We start from the raw sequence: 16,572 nt of genomic DNA, 5'->3' as shown, positions 1-16,572 counted from the left end.
ATCTGTACAAGTACCCAGCTTTGTGCGGCTCCTTTTGAGTGTCCTCTGTTGTCAGTGAACCTCACAAGGTCACAGTTTTTTTTCCTGATCAGGGCACCGTTTTAGGTTGGGTGGATGAGTGATCGAAAGCGCCAGATTAAGGTTCCTTACGCTCAGGAGGCACTGGTTGAAATCCCACAGCTGGCATTTTCCTGGTCAGCTCCATTATCCACGACTGGAATGATTTGGCAGCAAAAGACTGTCAGATTGTACAAGACACCTGAACACCTTGAGAAGAAGATTAAGAGAGGTTTTGTTCTAATGAGAAGGGTTTGTTTGTTGACATTGTGACATACAAAAGAGGTACTCCCCGTCGGGGAATCGAACCCCGGTCTTCCGCGTGACAGGCGGAGATACTGTCCACTATACTAACGAGGACTGCTGCGGCGATGATGTGGTGTCGATTGGCCAAAGGGGAATTCAGAACAGGCTCGTGGCCCATGACCGTTTTTATGGTAGCTGGAGACTTTAACCACTGAAATCCATCCCGCTTATCCTCATCAACGGACTGTATTCCCCACCCGTTACCAGCATGGGGACATTCCAACCCAAGATGAGAACACACTGGACCAGGGACACAGCAACATAGTAGGTGGCACAGACACAGCTTCACATTGCCCCCACTTTTAGACCCGACTGAAAAAAGACTCTCTTGCTTGGTGCTAACATGATGACCATTAGCATGTTAGCATTTAAGCTAATTTACTCATGTCTCAAGGCAAATAGACACATGGCATGATGTGGGGACACTATGGGACTGCCTTAACACTTTTGGATCTTGAGGCTGTCTTGCTAGTTTTTTTTTTTTTTTACCCCGGACACAGTCTCTTTGAGAGGAGGCTGCGGTCCATCAGGACCAAAACCTCACGCCACAAGAACAGTTTCTTCCCGTCTGCTGTCAGCCTCATCAACAAGTCCCGGAATCCCCCCCCCCCCCCCGACACTGTTCACACCCCACCTCTGCCTCATCCTGCCACTTTGACACTCTATATGCGTTAAATTAACGCTCAGTTTGGACTCTTAGGAAAAACAATCAGACTGCAGTTCCGGAACAACAAACAAAAAACAGACCGTGTACATATATTTATACTGTATACTGTATATTTTGTATTTTCATTTTTTAATAGATGTGTCTGCACCTACTTCACCAAAACAAATCCCCAGTCGAGGTCAGCAGGCCCCGTCTCCACTGTAAACAGTGTGGACTGGGCAATGCTTCCCTTTTCGGAGGGTCCGGACGGTTTGCCAGAACCCCTTCGAGGCCGACCAAAAGTCGCGCTCCATGGCCTCACCGAATTCCTCCCACACCCGAGTTTTTGCCTCCACAACCGCAGAAGCCGCAAACCGTTTGGCCTGACAGTACCTGTCAGCTGCTTCCGGAGTCCCACAAGCCATCAATGCTCGATAGGACTCCTTCTTCAGCTTGATGGCGGCCCTGACCTCTGGTGTCCACCATCGGGTTCGGGGCCTGCCGCCACGACTGGCACCGACCGCCTTGCGGCCGCAGCTCCGGTCAGCCGCCTCAGCAATGGAGGCACGGAATATGGCCCATTCGGACTCAATATCCCGGTCCTCCCCCGGGATGCAGGCGAAGCTCTGCCAGAGGTGAGAGTTGAAGACTCGACAAACGGGAGACTCTGTCAGACGTTCCCAGCACACCCTCACTACTCGTTTGGGTCTACCAGGTCTGTCCAGCATCCTCCCCCGCCATCTAATCCAACTCATCACCAGGTGGTGATCAGTTGACAGCTCAGCCCCTCTCTTCACCCGCCTGTCCAGAACATGCGGACGCAGGTCTGATGACACGACTGCAAAGTCGATCATAGACCTGCAGCCAAGGGTGTCCTGGTGCCAAGTGCACTTATGGACATCCCAGAATTTCTAGGCGCAGCCAAGGTGTTGAGGGAATCTGTTTCAGGGGCCTTAGAATCTCATCTCTGCTATTTGCAGATGATGTGGTTCTTATGGCCTCTACGGGCTGTGACCTTCAGCGCTTACTGGGACGGTTTGCATCTGAGTGCGAAGCCTCTGGGATGAGACTCGGTACCTCCAAATCAGAGGCCGTGGTTCTCAGTCGTAAAAGGGTGGAGTGCTCCCTCCGGGTTGGGAATGAGGTCCTACCCCAGGTGGAGGAGTTTAGGTATCTTAGGTATGGTCACGAGTGAGGGAAAGTGGGAGCGTGAGGTCGACAGACGGATCGGCGCAGCCTCGGCAGTAATGCGGTCGCTGTAACGGACCGTCGTGGTTAAAAAAGCTTTCAATTTATCGGTCGATCTCTGTTCCCATCCTCACCTATGGTCATGAGCTTTGGGTCATGACCGAAAGAATGACATCTCGGATACAGGCGGCTGAAATGAGTTTCCTCCGTAGGGTAGCTGGACTCACTCTAAGAGATAGGGTGAGGAGCTCAGTCATCCGGGAGGGCTCAGAGTAGAGCCGCTTCTCCTTCACATCGAGAGGAGTCAGTTGAGGTGGCTCGGGCATCTAGTCCGGATGCCTCCCGGACGCCTCCCTGGTGAGGTGTTCCGGGCATACCCAGCCGGGAAAAGGCCCCGGGGCAGACCTAGGACACGCTGGAGGGATTATGTCTCACAGCTGGCCTGGGAACACCTTGGTGTCCTCCCGGTGGAGATGGAGGAGGTGGCCGGGGACCGGGGACCGGGAAATCTGGGCTTCCCTACTAAGACTGCTGCCCCCCGCGACCTGGACCTGGATAAGCGGAGGAAAATGGATGGATGGATGGATGGACTTGTATACTAAAATGAGATGGAGATAATTGCAATATTTGTCGGAATAGTTCTGGAACAAATGGTGGAAGGAGTATCTGACCAACACTGCTCTGAGACAAAGATGGCATACGCCAAGAAGAAACATGCAAGTTGGAGATGTGGTGATCGTCAAAAAGGAGGAGGTTCCCCGAAACGAATGGAAACTGGCTGGGATTTTTCAAGTCCATAAGAGTGACAATGGACTAGTGAGGACAGTTACGGTGTTTCACGATGCTTCAATGTCCCGCAATGGCGTGTGAATGCACTCAAGAGCAATAAATGCATCGAGAACAGCAGTAAAGGAAGCGTGAACTCTTTACTGGACCAGGTCAGCTAAGTAACAAAGACCATCCATCTGCAAGCTCTTCAAAAGACACGTAAGGAGTACAGCCATAGCAGAGGATGGTTTCGATCCATCGACCTCTGGGTTATGGGCCCAGCACGCTACCGCTGCGCCACTCTGCTGCTGACATCTGTACAAGTACCCAGCTTTGTGCGGCTCCTTTTGAGTGTCCTCTGTTGTCAGTGAACCTCACAAGGTCACAGTTTTTTTTCCTGATCAGGGCACCGTTTTAGGTTGGGTGGATGAGTGATCGAAAGCGCCAGATTAAGGTTCCTTACGCTCAGGAGGCACTGGTTGAAATCCCACAGCTGGCATTTTCCTGGTCAGCTCCATTATCCACGACTGGAATGATTTGGCAGCAAAAGACTGTCAGATTGTACAAGACACCTGAACACCTTGAGAAGAAGATTAAGAGAGGTTTTGTTCTAATGAGAAGGGTTTGTTTGTTGACATTGTGACATACAAAAGAGGTACTCCCCGTCAGGGAATCGAACCCCAGTCTTCCGCGTGACAGGCGGAGATACTGTCCACTATACTAACGAGGACTGCTGCTGCGATGATGTGGTGTCGATTGGCCAAAGGGGAATTCAGAACAGGCTCGTGGCCCATGACCGTTTTTATGGTAGCTGGAGACTTTAACCACTGAAATCCATCCCGCTTATCCTCATCAACGGACTGTATTCCCCACCCGTTACCAGCATGGGGACATTCCAACCCAAGATGAGAACACACTGGACCAGGGACACAGCAACATAGTAGGTGGCACAGACACAGCTTCACATTGCCCCCACTTTTAGACCCGACTGAAAAAAGACTCTCTTGCTTGGTGCTAACATGATGACCATTAGCATGTTAGCATTTAAGCTAATTTACTCATGTCTCAAGGCAAATAGACACATGGCATGATGTGGGGACACTATGGGACTGCCTTAACACTTTTGGATCTTGAGGCTGTCTTGCTATTTTTTTTTTTTTTTTACCCCGGACACAGTCTCTTTGAGAGGAGGCTGCGGTCCATCAGGACCAAAACCCCACGCCACAAGAACAGTTTCTTCCCGTCTGCTGTCAGCCTCATCAACAAGTCCCGGAATCCCCCCCCCCCCCCCCGACACTGTTCACACCCCACCTCTGCCTCATCCTGCCACTTTGACACTCTATATGCGTTAAATTAACGCTCAGTTTGGACTCTTAGGAAAAACAATCAGACTGCAGTTCCGGAACAACAAACAAAAAACAGACCGTGTACATATATTTATACTGTATACTGTATATTTTGTATTTTCATTTTTTAATAGATGTGTCTGCACCTACTTCACCAAAACAAATCCCCAGTCGAGGTCAGCAGGCCCCGTCTCCACTGTAAACAGTGTGGACTGGGCAATGCTTCCCTTTTCGGAGGGTCCGGACGGTTTGCCAGAACCCCTTCGAGGCCGACCAAAAGTCGCGCTCCATGGCCTCACCGAATTCCTCCCACACCCGAGTTTTTGCCTCGACAACCGCAGAAGCCGCAAACCGTTTGGCCTGACAGTACCTGTCAGCTGCTTCCGGAGTCCCACAAGCCATCAATGCTCGATAGGACTCCTTCTTCAGCTTGATGGCGGCCCTGACCTCTGGTGTCCACCATCGGGTTCGGGGCCTGCCGCCACGACTGGCACCGACCGCCTTGCGGCCGCAGCTCCGGTCAGCCGCCTCACCAATGGAGGCACGGAATATGGCCCATTCGGACTCAATATCCCGGTCGTCCCCCGGGATGCAGGCGAAGCTCTGCCAGAGGTGAGAGTTGAAGACTCGACAAACGGGAGACTCTGCCAGACGTTCCCAGCACACCCTCACTACTCGTTTGGGTCTACCAGGTCTGTCCTGCATCCTCCCCCGCCATCTAATCCAACTCATCACCAGGTGGTGATCAGTTGACAGCTCAGCCCCTCTCTTCACCCGCCTGTCCAGAACATGCGGACGCAGGTCTGATGACACGACTGCAAAGTCTATCATAGACCTGCAGCCAAGAGTGTCCTGGTGCCAAGTGCACTTATGGACATCCCAGAATTTCTAGGCGCAGCCAAGGTGTTGAGGGAATCTGTTTCAGGGGCCTTAGAATCTCATCTCTGCTATTTGCAGATGATGTGGTTCTTATGGCCTCTACGGGCTGTGACCTTCAGCGCTTACTGGGACGGTTTGCATCTGAGTGCGAAGCCTCTGGGATGAGACTCAGTACCTCCAAATCAGAGGCCGTGGTTCTCAGTCGTAAAAGGGTGGAGTGCTCCCTCCGGGTTGGGAATGAGGTCCTACCCCAGGTGGAGGAGTTTAGGTATCTTAGGTATGGTCACGAGTGAGGGAAAGTGGGAGCGTGAGGTCGACAGACGGATCGGCGCAGCCTCGGCAGTAATGCGGTCGCTGTAACGGACCGTCGTGGTTAAAAAAGCTTTCAATTTACCGGTCGATCTCTGTTCCCATCCTCACCTATGGTCATGAGCTTTGGGTCATGACCGAAAGAATGACATCTCGGATACAGGCGGCTGAAATGAGTTTCCTCCGTAGGGTAGCTGGACTCACTCTAAGAGATAGGGTGAGGAGCTCAGTCATCCGGGAGGGCTCAGAGTAGAGCCGCTTCTCCTTCACATCGAGAGGAGTCAGTTGAGGTGGCTCGGGCATCTAGTCCGGATGCCTCCCGGACGCCTCCCTGGTGAGGTGTTCCGGGCATACCCAGCCGGGAAAAGGCCCCGGGGCAGACCTAGGACACGCTGGAGGGATTATGTCTCACAGCTGGCCTGGGAACACCTTGGTGTCCTCCCGGTGGAGATGGAGGAGGTGGCCGGGGACCGGGGACCGGGAAATCTGGGCTTCCCTACTAAGACTGCTGCCCCCCGCGACCTGGACCTGGATAAGCGGAGGAAAATGGATGGATGGATGGATGGACTTGTATACTAAAATGAGATGGAGATAATTGCAATATTTGTCGGAATAGTTCTGGAACAAATGGTGGAAGGAGTATCTGACCAACACTGCTCTGAGACAAAGATGGCATACGCCAAGAAGAAACATGCAAGTTGGAGATGTGGTGATCGTCAAAAAGGAGGAGGTTCCCCGAAACGAATGGAAACTGGCTGGGATTTTTCAAGTCCATAAGAGTGACAATGGACTAGTGAGGACAGTTACGGTGTTTCACGATGCTTCAATGTCCCGCAATGGCGTGTGAATGCACTCAAGAGCAATAAATGCATCGAGAACAGCAGTAAAGGAAGCGTGAACTCTTTACTGGACCAGGTCAGCTAAGTAACAAAGACCATCCATCTGCAAGCTCTTCAAAAGACACGTAAGGAGTACAGCCATAGCAGAGGATGGTTTCGATCCATCGACCTCTGGGTTATGGGCCCAGCACGCTACCGCTGCGCCACTCTGCTGCTGACATCTGTACAAGTACCCAGCTTTGTGCGGCTCCTTTTGAGTGTCCTCTGTTGTCAGTGAACCTCACAAGGTCACAGTTTTTTTTCCTGATCAGGGCACCGTTTTAGGTTGGGTGGATGAGTGATCGAAAGCGCCAGATTAAGGTTCCTTACGCTCAGGAGGCACTGGTTGAAATCCCACAGCTGGCATTTTCCTGGTCAGCTCCATTATCCACGACTGGAATGATTTGGCAGCAAAAGACTGTCAGATTGTACAAGACACCTGAACACCTTGAGATGAAGATTAAGAGAGGTTTTGTTCTAATGAGAAGGGTTTGTTTGTTGACATTGTGACATACAAAAGAGGTACTCCCCGTCGGGGAATCGAACCCCGGTCTTCCGCGTGACAGGCGGAGATACTGTCCACTATACTAACGAGGACTGCTGCTGCGATGATGTGGTGTCGATTGGCCAAAGGGGAATTCAGAACAGGCTCGTGGCCCATGACCGTTTTTATGGTAGCTGGAGACTTTAACCACTGAAATCCATCCCGCTTATCCTCATCAACGGACTGTATTCCCCACCCGTTACCAGCATGGGGACATTCCAACCCAAGATGAGAACACACTGGACCAGGGACACAGCAACATAGTAGGTGGCACAGACACAGCTTCACATTGCCCCCACTTTTAGACCCGACTGAAAAAAGACTCTCTTGCTTGGTGCTAACATGATGACCATTAGCATGTTAGCATTTAAGCTAATTTACTCATGTCTCAAGGCAAATAGACACATGGCATGATGTGGGGACACTATGGGACTGCCTTAACACTTTTGGATCTTGAGGCTGTCTTGCTAGTTTTTTTTTTTTTTTACCCCGGACACAGTCTCTTTGAGAGGAGGCTGCGGTCCATCAGGACCAAAACCTCACGCCACAAGAACAGTTTCTTCCCGTCTGCTGTCAGCCTCATCAACAAGTCCCGGAATCCCCCCCCCCCCCCGACACTGTTCACACCCCACCTCTGCCTCATCCTGCCACTTTGACACTCTATATGCGTTAAATTAACGCTCAGTTTGGACTCTTAGGAAAAACAATCAGACTGCAGTTCCGGAACAACAAACAAAAAACAGACCGTGTACATATATTTATACTGTATACTGTATATTTTGTATTTTCATTTTTTAATAGATGTGTCTGCACCTACTTCACCAAAACAAATCCCCAGTCGAGGTCAGCAGGCCCCGTCTCCACTGTAAACAGTGTGGACTGGGCAATGCTTCCCTTTTCGGAGGGTCCGGACGGTTTGCCAGAACCCCTTCGAGGCCGACCAAAAGTCGCGCTCCATGGCCTCACCGAATTCCTCCCACACCCGAGTTTTTGCCTCCACAACCGCAGAAGCCGCAAACCGTTTGGCCTGACAGTACCTGTCAGCTGCTTCCGGAGTCCCACAAGCCATCAATGCTCGATAGGACTCCTTCTTCAGCTTGATGGCGGCCCTGACCTCTGGTGTCCACCATCGGGTTCGGGGCCTGCCGCCACGACTGGCACCGACCGCCTTGCGGCCGCAGCTCCGGTCAGCCGCCTCAGCAATGGAGGCACGGAATATGGCCCATTCGGACTCAATATCCCGGTCCTCCCCCGGGATGCAGGCGAAGCTCTGCCAGAGGTGAGAGTTGAAGACTCGACAAACGGGAGACTCTGTCAGACGTTCCCAGCACACCCTCACTACTCGTTTGGGTCTACCAGGTCTGTCCAGCATCCTCCCCCGCCATCTAATCCAACTCATCACCAGGTGGTGATCAGTTGACAGCTCAGCCCCTCTCTTCACCCGCCTGTCCAGAACATGCGGACGCAGGTCTGATGACACGACTGCAAAGTCGATCATAGACCTGCAGCCAAGGGTGTCCTGGTGCCAAGTGCACTTATGGACATCCCAGAATTTCTAGGCGCAGCCAAGGTGTTGAGGGAATCTGTTTCAGGGGCCTTAGAATCTCATCTCTGCTATTTGCAGATGATGTGGTTCTTATGGCCTCTACGGGCTGTGACCTTCAGCGCTTACTGGGACGGTTTGCATCTGAGTGCGAAGCCTCTGGGATGAGACTCGGTACCTCCAAATCAGAGGCCGTGGTTCTCAGTCGTAAAAGGGTGGAGTGCTCCCTCCGGGTTGGGAATGAGGTCCTACCCCAGGTGGAGGAGTTTAGGTATCTTAGGTATGGTCACGAGTGAGGGAAAGTGGGAGCGTGAGGTCGACAGACGGATCGGCGCAGCCTCGGCAGTAATGCGGTCGCTGTAACGGACCGTCGTGGTTAAAAAAGCTTTCAATTTATCGGTCGATCTCTGTTCCCATCCTCACCTATGGTCATGAGCTTTGGGTCATGACCGAAAGAATGACATCTCGGATACAGGCGGCTGAAATGAGTTTCCTCCGTAGGGTAGCTGGACTCACTCTAAGAGATAGGGTGAGGAGCTCAGTCATCCGGGAGGGCTCAGAGTAGAGCCGCTTCTCCTTCACATCGAGAGGAGTCAGTTGAGGTGGCTCGGGCATCTAGTCCGGATGCCTCCCGGACGCCTCCCTGGTGAGGTGTTCCGGGCATACCCAGCCGGGAAAAGGCCCCGGGGCAGACCTAGGACACGCTGGAGGGATTATGTCTCACAGCTGGCCTGGGAACACCTTGGTGTCCTCCCGGTGGAGATGGAGGAGGTGGCCGGGGACCGGGGACCGGGAAATCTGGGCTTCCCTACTAAGACTGCTGCCCCCCGCGACCTGGACCTGGATAAGCGGAGGAAAATGGATGGATGGATGGATGGACTTGTATACTAAAATGAGATGGAGATAATTGCAATATTTGTCGGAATAGTTCTGGAACAAATGGTGGAAGGAGTATCTGACCAACACTGCTCTGAGACAAAGATGGCATACGCCAAGAAGAAACATGCAAGTTGGAGATGTGGTGATCGTCAAAAAGGAGGAGGTTCCCCGAAACGAATGGAAACTGGCTGGGATTTTTCAAGTCCATAAGAGTGACAATGGACTAGTGAGGACAGTTACGGTGTTTCACGATGCTTCAATGTCCCGCAATGGCGTGTGAATGCACTCAAGAGCAATAAATGCATCGAGAACAGCAGTAAAGGAAGCGTGAACTCTTTACTGGACCAGGTCAGCTAAGTAACAAAGACCATCCATCTGCAAGCTCTTCAAAAGACACGTAAGGAGTACAGCCATAGCAGAGGATGGTTTCGATCCATCGACCTCTGGGTTATGGGCCCAGCACGCTACCGCTGCGCCACTCTGCTGCTGACATCTGTACAAGTACCCAGCTTTGTGCGGCTCCTTTTGAGTGTCCTCTGTTGTCAGTGAACCTCACAAGGTCACAGTTTTTTTTCCTGATCAGGGCACCGTTTTAGGTTGGGTGGATGAGTGATCGAAAGCGCCAGATTAAGGTTCCTTACGCTCAGGAGGCACTGGTTGAAATCCCACAGCTGGCATTTTCCTGGTCAGCTCCATTATCCACGACTGGAATGATTTGGCAGCAAAAGACTGTCAGATTGTACAAGACACCTGAACACCTTGAGAAGAAGATTAAGAGAGGTTTTGTTCTAATGAGAAGGGTTTGTTTGTTGACATTGTGACATACAAAAGAGGTACTCCCCGTCAGGGAATCGAACCCCAGTCTTCCGCGTGACAGGCGGAGATACTGTCCACTATACTAACGAGGACTGCTGCTGCGATGATGTGGTGTCGATTGGCCAAAGGGGAATTCAGAACAGGCTCGTGGCCCATGACCGTTTTTATGGTAGCTGGAGACTTTAACCACTGAAATCCATCCCGCTTATCCTCATCAACGGACTGTATTCCCCACCCGTTACCAGCATGGGGACATTCCAACCCAAGATGAGAACACACTGGACCAGGGACACAGCAACATAGTAGGTGGCACAGACACAGCTTCACATTGCCCCCACTTTTAGACCCGACTGAAAAAAGACTCTCTTGCTTGGTGCTAACATGATGACCATTAGCATGTTAGCATTTAAGCTAATTTACTCATGTCTCAAGGCAAATAGACACATGGCATGATGTGGGGACACTATGGGACTGCCTTAACACTTTTGGATCTTGAGGCTGTCTTGCTATTTTTTTTTTTTTTTTACCCCGGACACAGTCTCTTTGAGAGGAGGCTGCGGTCCATCAGGACCAAAACCCCACGCCACAAGAACAGTTTCTTCCCGTCTGCTGTCAGCCTCATCAACAAGTCCCGGAATCCCCCCCCCCCCCCCCGACACTGTTCACACCCCACCTCTGCCTCATCCTGCCACTTTGACACTCTATATGCGTTAAATTAACGCTCAGTTTGGACTCTTAGGAAAAACAATCAGACTGCAGTTCCGGAACAACAAACAAAAAACAGACCGTGTACATATATTTATACTGTATACTGTATATTTTGTATTTTCATTTTTTAATAGATGTGTCTGCACCTACTTCACCAAAACAAATCCCCAGTCGAGGTCAGCAGGCCCCGTCTCCACTGTAAACAGTGTGGACTGGGCAATGCTTCCCTTTTCGGAGGGTCCGGACGGTTTGCCAGAACCCCTTCGAGGCCGACCAAAAGTCGCGCTCCATGGCCTCACCGAATTCCTCCCACACCCGAGTTTTTGCCTCGACAACCGCAGAAGCCGCAAACCGTTTGGCCTGACAGTACCTGTCAGCTGCTTCCGGAGTCCCACAAGCCATCAATGCTCGATAGGACTCCTTCTTCAGCTTGATGGCGGCCCTGACCTCTGGTGTCCACCATCGGGTTCGGGGCCTGCCGCCACGACTGGCACCGACCGCCTTGCGGCCGCAGCTCCGGTCAGCCGCCTCACCAATGGAGGCACGGAATATGGCCCATTCGGACTCAATATCCCGGTCGTCCCCCGGGATGCAGGCGAAGCTCTGCCAGAGGTGAGAGTTGAAGACTCGACAAACGGGAGACTCTGCCAGACGTTCCCAGCACACCCTCACTACTCGTTTGGGTCTACCAGGTCTGTCCTGCATCCTCCCCCGCCATCTAATCCAACTCATCACCAGGTGGTGATCAGTTGACAGCTCAGCCCCTCTCTTCACCCGCCTGTCCAGAACATGCGGACGCAGGTCTGATGACACGACTGCAAAGTCTATCATAGACCTGCAGCCAAGAGTGTCCTGGTGCCAAGTGCACTTATGGACATCCCAGAATTTCTAGGCGCAGCCAAGGTGTTGAGGGAATCTGTTTCAGGGGCCTTAGAATCTCATCTCTGCTATTTGCAGATGATGTGGTTCTTATGGCCTCTACGGGCTGTGACCTTCAGCGCTTACTGGGACGGTTTGCATCTGAGTGCGAAGCCTCTGGGATGAGACTCAGTACCTCCAAATCAGAGGCCGTGGTTCTCAGTCGTAAAAGGGTGGAGTGCTCCCTCCGGGTTGGGAATGAGGTCCTACCCCAGGTGGAGGAGTTTAGGTATCTTAGGTATGGTCACGAGTGAGGGAAAGTGGGAGCGTGAGGTCGACAGACGGATCGGCGCAGCCTCGGCAGTAATGCGGTCGCTGTAACGGACCGTCGTGGTTAAAAAAGCTTTCAATTTACCGGTCGATCTCTGTTCCCATCCTCACCTATGGTCATGAGCTTTGGGTCATGACCGAAAGAATGACATCTCGGATACAGGCGGCTGAAATGAGTTTCCTCCGTAGGGTAGCTGGACTCACTCTAAGAGATAGGGTGAGGAGCTCAGTCATCCGGGAGGGCTCAGAGTAGAGCCGCTTCTCCTTCACATCGAGAGGAGTCAGTTGAGGTGGCTCGGGCATCTAGTCCGGATGCCTCCCGGACGCCTCCCTGGTGAGGTGTTCCGGGCATACCCAGCCGGGAAAAGGCCCCGGGGCAGACCTAGGACACGCTGGAGGGATTATGTCTCACAGCTGGCCTGGGAACACCTTGGTGTCCTCCCGGTGGAGATGGAGGAGGTGGCCGGGGACCGGGGACCGGGAAATCTGGGCTTCCCTACTAAGACTGCTGCCCCCCGCGACCTGGACCTGGATAAGCGGAGGAAAATGGATGGATGGATGGATGGACTTGTATACTAAAATGAGATGGAGATAATTGCAATATTTGTCGGAATAGTTCTGGAACAAATGGTGGAAGGAGTATCTGACCAACACTGCTCTGAGACAAAGATGGCATACGCCAAGAAGAAACATGCAAGTTGGAGATGTGGTGATCGTCAAAAAGGAGGAGGTTCCCCGAAACGAATGGAAACTGGCTGGGATTTTTCAAGTCCATAAGAGTGACAATGGACTAGTGAGGACAGTTACGGTGTTTCACGATGCTTCAATGTCCCGCAATGGCGTGTGAATGCACTCAAGAGCAATAAATGCATCGAGAACAGCAGTAAAGGAAGCGTGAACTCTTTACTGGACCAGGTCAGCTAAGTAACAAAGACCATCCATCTGCAAGCTCTTCAAAAGACACGTAAGGAGTACAGCCATAGCAGAGGATGGTTTCGATCCATCGACCTCTGGGTTATGGGCCCAGCACGCTACCGCTGCGCCACTCTGCTGCTGACATCTGTACAAGTACCCAGCTTTGTGCGGCTCCTTTTGAGTGTCCTCTGTTGTCAGTGAACCTCACAAGGTCACAGTTTTTTTTCCTGATCAGGGCACCGTTTTAGGTTGGGTGGATGAGTGATCGAAAGCGCCAGATTAAGGTTCCTTACGCTCAGGAGGCACTGGTTGAAATCCCACAGCTGGCATTTTCCTGGTCAGCTCCATTATCCACGACTGGAATGATTTGGCAGCAAAAGACTGTCAGATTGTACAAGACACCTGAACACCTTGAGATGAAGATTAAGAGAGGTTTTGTTCTAATGAGAAGGGTTTGTTTGTTGACATTGTGACATACAAAAGAGGTACTCCCCGTCGGGGAATCGAACCCCGGTCTTCCGCGTGACAGGCGGAGATACTGTCCACTATACTAACGAGGACTGCTGCTGCGATGATGTGGTGTCGATTGGCCAAAGGGGAATTCAGAACAGGCTCGTGGCCCATGACCGTTTTTATGGTAGCTGGAGACTTTAACCACTGAAATCCATCCCGCTTATCCTCATCAACGGACTGTATTCCCCACCCGTTACCAGCATGGGGACATTCCAACCCAAGATGAGAACACACTGGACCAGGGACACAGCAACATAGTAGGTGGCACAGACACAGCTTCACATTGCCCCCACTTTTAGACCCGACTGAAAAAAGACTCTCTTGCTTGGTGCTAACATGATGACCATTAGCATGTTAGCATTTAAGCTAATTTACTCATGTCTCAAGGCAAATAGACACATGGCATGATGTGGGGACACTATGGGACTGCCTTAACACTTTTGGATCTTGAGGCTGTCTTGCTAGTTTTTTTTTTTTTTTACCCCGGACACAGTCTCTTTGAGAGGAGGCTGCGGTCCATCAGGACCAAAACCTCACGCCACAAGAACAGTTTCTTCCCGTCTGCTGTCAGCCTCATCAACAAGTCCCGGAATCCCCCCCCCCCCCCCCGACACTGTTCACACCCCACCTCTGCCTCATCCTGCCACTTTGACACTCTATATGCGTTAAATTAACGCTCAGTTTGGACTCTTAGGAAAAACAATCAGACTGCAGTTCCGGAACAACAAACAAAAAACAGACCGTGTACATATATTTATACTGTATACTGTATATTTTGTATTTTCATTTTTTAATAGATGTGTCTGCACCTACTTCACCAAAACAAATCCCCAGTCGAGGTCAGCAGGCCCCGTCTCCACTGTAAACAGTGTGGACTGGGCAATGCTTCCCTTTTCGGAGGGTCCGGACGGTTTGCCAGAACCCCTTCGAGGCCGACCAAAAGTCGCGCTCCATGGCCTCACCGAATTCCTCCCACACCCGAGTTTTTGCCTCCACAACCGCAGAAGCCGCAAACCGTTTGGCCTGACAGTACCTGTCAGCTGCTTCCGGAGTCCCACAAGCCATCAATGCTCGATAGGACTCCTTCTTCAGCTTGATGGCGGCCCTGACCTCTGGTGTCCACCATCGGGTTCGGGGCCTGCCGCCACGACTGGCACCGACCGCCTTGCGGCCGCAGCTCCGGTCAGCCGCCTCAGCAATGGAGGCACGGAATATGGCCCATTCGGACTCAATATCCCGGTCCTCCCCCGGGATGCAGGCGAAGCTCTGCCAGAGGTGAGAGTTGAAGACTCGACAAACGGGAGACTCTGTCAGACGTTCCCAGCACACCCTCACTACTCGTTTGGGTCTACCAGGTCTGTCCAGCATCCTCCCCCGCCATCTAATCCAACTCATCACCAGGTGGTGATCAGTTGACAGCTCAGCCCCTCTCTTCACCCGCCTGTCCAGAACATGCGGACGCAGGTCTGATGACACGACTGCAAAGTCGATCATAGACCTGCAGCCAAGGGTGTCCTGGTGCCAAGTGCACTTATGGACATCCCAGAATTTCTAGGCGCAGCCAAGGTGTTGAGGGAATCTGTTTCAGGGGCCTTAGAATCTCATCTCTGCTATTTGCAGATGATGTGGTTCTTATGGCCTCTACGGGCTGTGACCTTCAGCGCTTACTGGGACGGTTTGCATCTGAGTGCGAAGCCTCTGGGATGAGACTCGGTACCTCCAAATCAGAGGCCGTGGTTCTCAGTCGTAAAAGGGTGGAGTGCTCCCTCCGGGTTGGGAATGAGGTCCTACCCCAGGTGGAGGAGTTTAGGTATCTTAGGTATGGTCACGAGTGAGGGAAAGTGGGAGCGTGAGGTCGACAGACGGATCGGCGCAGCCTCGGCAGTAATGCGGTCGCTGTAACGGACCGTCGTGGTTAAAAAAGCTTTCAATTTATCGGTCGATCTCTGTTCCCATCCTCACCTATGGTCATGAGCTTTGGGTCATGACCGAAAGAATGACATCTCGGATACAGGCGGCTGAAATGAGTTTCCTCCGTAGGGTAGCTGGACTCACTCTAAGAGATAGGGTGAGGAGCTCAGTCATCCGGGAGGGCTCAGAGTAGAGCCGCTTCTCCTTCACATCGAGAGGAGTCAGTTGAGGTGGCTCGGGCATCTAGTCCGGATGCCTCCCGGACGCCTCCCTGGTGAGGTGTTCCGGGCATACCCAGCCGGGAAAAGGCCCCGGGGCAGACCTAGGACACGCTGGAGGGATTATGTCTCACAGCTGGCCTGGGAACACCTTGGTGTCCTCCCGGTGGAGATGGAGGAGGTGGCCGGGGACCGGGGACCGGGAAATCTGGGCTTCCCTACTAAGACTGCTGCCCCCCGCGACCTGGACCTGGATAAGCGGAGGAAAATGGATGGATGGATGGATGGACTTGTATACTAAAATGAGATGGAGATAATTGCAATATTTGTCGGAATAGTTCTGGAACAAATGGTGGAAGGAGTATCTGACCAACACTGCTCTGAGACAAAGATGGCATACGCCAAGAAGAAACATGCAAGTTGGAGATGTGGTGATCGTCAAAAAGGAGGAGGTTCCCCGAAACGAATGGAAACTGGCTGGGATTTTTCAAGTCCATAAGAGTGACAATGGACTAGTGAGGACAGTTACGGTGTTTCACGATGCTTCAATGTCCCGCAATGGCGTGTGAATGCACTCAAGAGCAATAAATGCATCGAGAACAGCAGTAAAGGAAGCGTGAACTCTTTACTGGACCAGGTCAGCTAAGTAACAAAGACCATCCATCTGCAAGCTCTTCAAAAGACACGTAAGGAGTACAGCCATAGCAGAGGATGGTTTCGATCCATCGACCTCTGGGTTATGGGCCCAGCACGCTACCGCTGCGCCACTCTGCTGCTGACATCTGTACAAGTACCCAGCTTTGTGCGGCTCCTTTTGAGTGTCCTCTGTTGTCAGTGAACCTCACAAGGTCACAGTTTTTTTTCCTGATCAGGGCACCGTTTTAGGTTGGGTGGATGAGTGATCGAAAGCGCCAGATTAAGGTTCCTTACGCTCAGGAGGCACTGGTTGAAATCCCACAG

The 16,572-nt window shown here is 52.0% G+C and overlaps 3 non-coding genes across 3 annotated transcripts; all 3 read right to left on the bottom strand.

Moving 5' to 3' along the window:
• Positions 1–345: 345 nt before the first annotated feature.
• trnad-guc (transfer RNA aspartic acid (anticodon GUC)) lies at positions 346–417 on the bottom strand. The gene has a single exon. It is a non-coding gene; the product is annotated as a tRNA-Asp (tRNA).
• A 6,485-nt stretch (positions 418–6,902) lies between these two features.
• Positions 6,903–6,974, bottom strand: trnad-guc (transfer RNA aspartic acid (anticodon GUC)). Its single transcript has one exon. It is a non-coding gene; the product is annotated as a tRNA-Asp (tRNA).
• A 6,484-nt stretch (positions 6,975–13,458) lies between these two features.
• Positions 13,459–13,530, bottom strand: trnad-guc (transfer RNA aspartic acid (anticodon GUC)). Its single transcript has one exon. It is a non-coding gene; the product is annotated as a tRNA-Asp (tRNA).
• Positions 13,531–16,572: the final 3,042 nt, after the last annotated feature.

Source organism: Doryrhamphus excisus, chromosome 2, assembly GCF_030265055.1.
Source record: "Doryrhamphus excisus isolate RoL2022-K1 chromosome 2, RoL_Dexc_1.0, whole genome shotgun sequence".
Lineage (NCBI taxonomy): Eukaryota > Metazoa > Chordata > Actinopteri > Syngnathiformes > Syngnathidae > Doryrhamphus > Doryrhamphus excisus.
The sequence above is the reverse complement of the archived record's forward strand: the minus strand, read 5'-3'. Positions and strand labels throughout refer to the sequence as shown.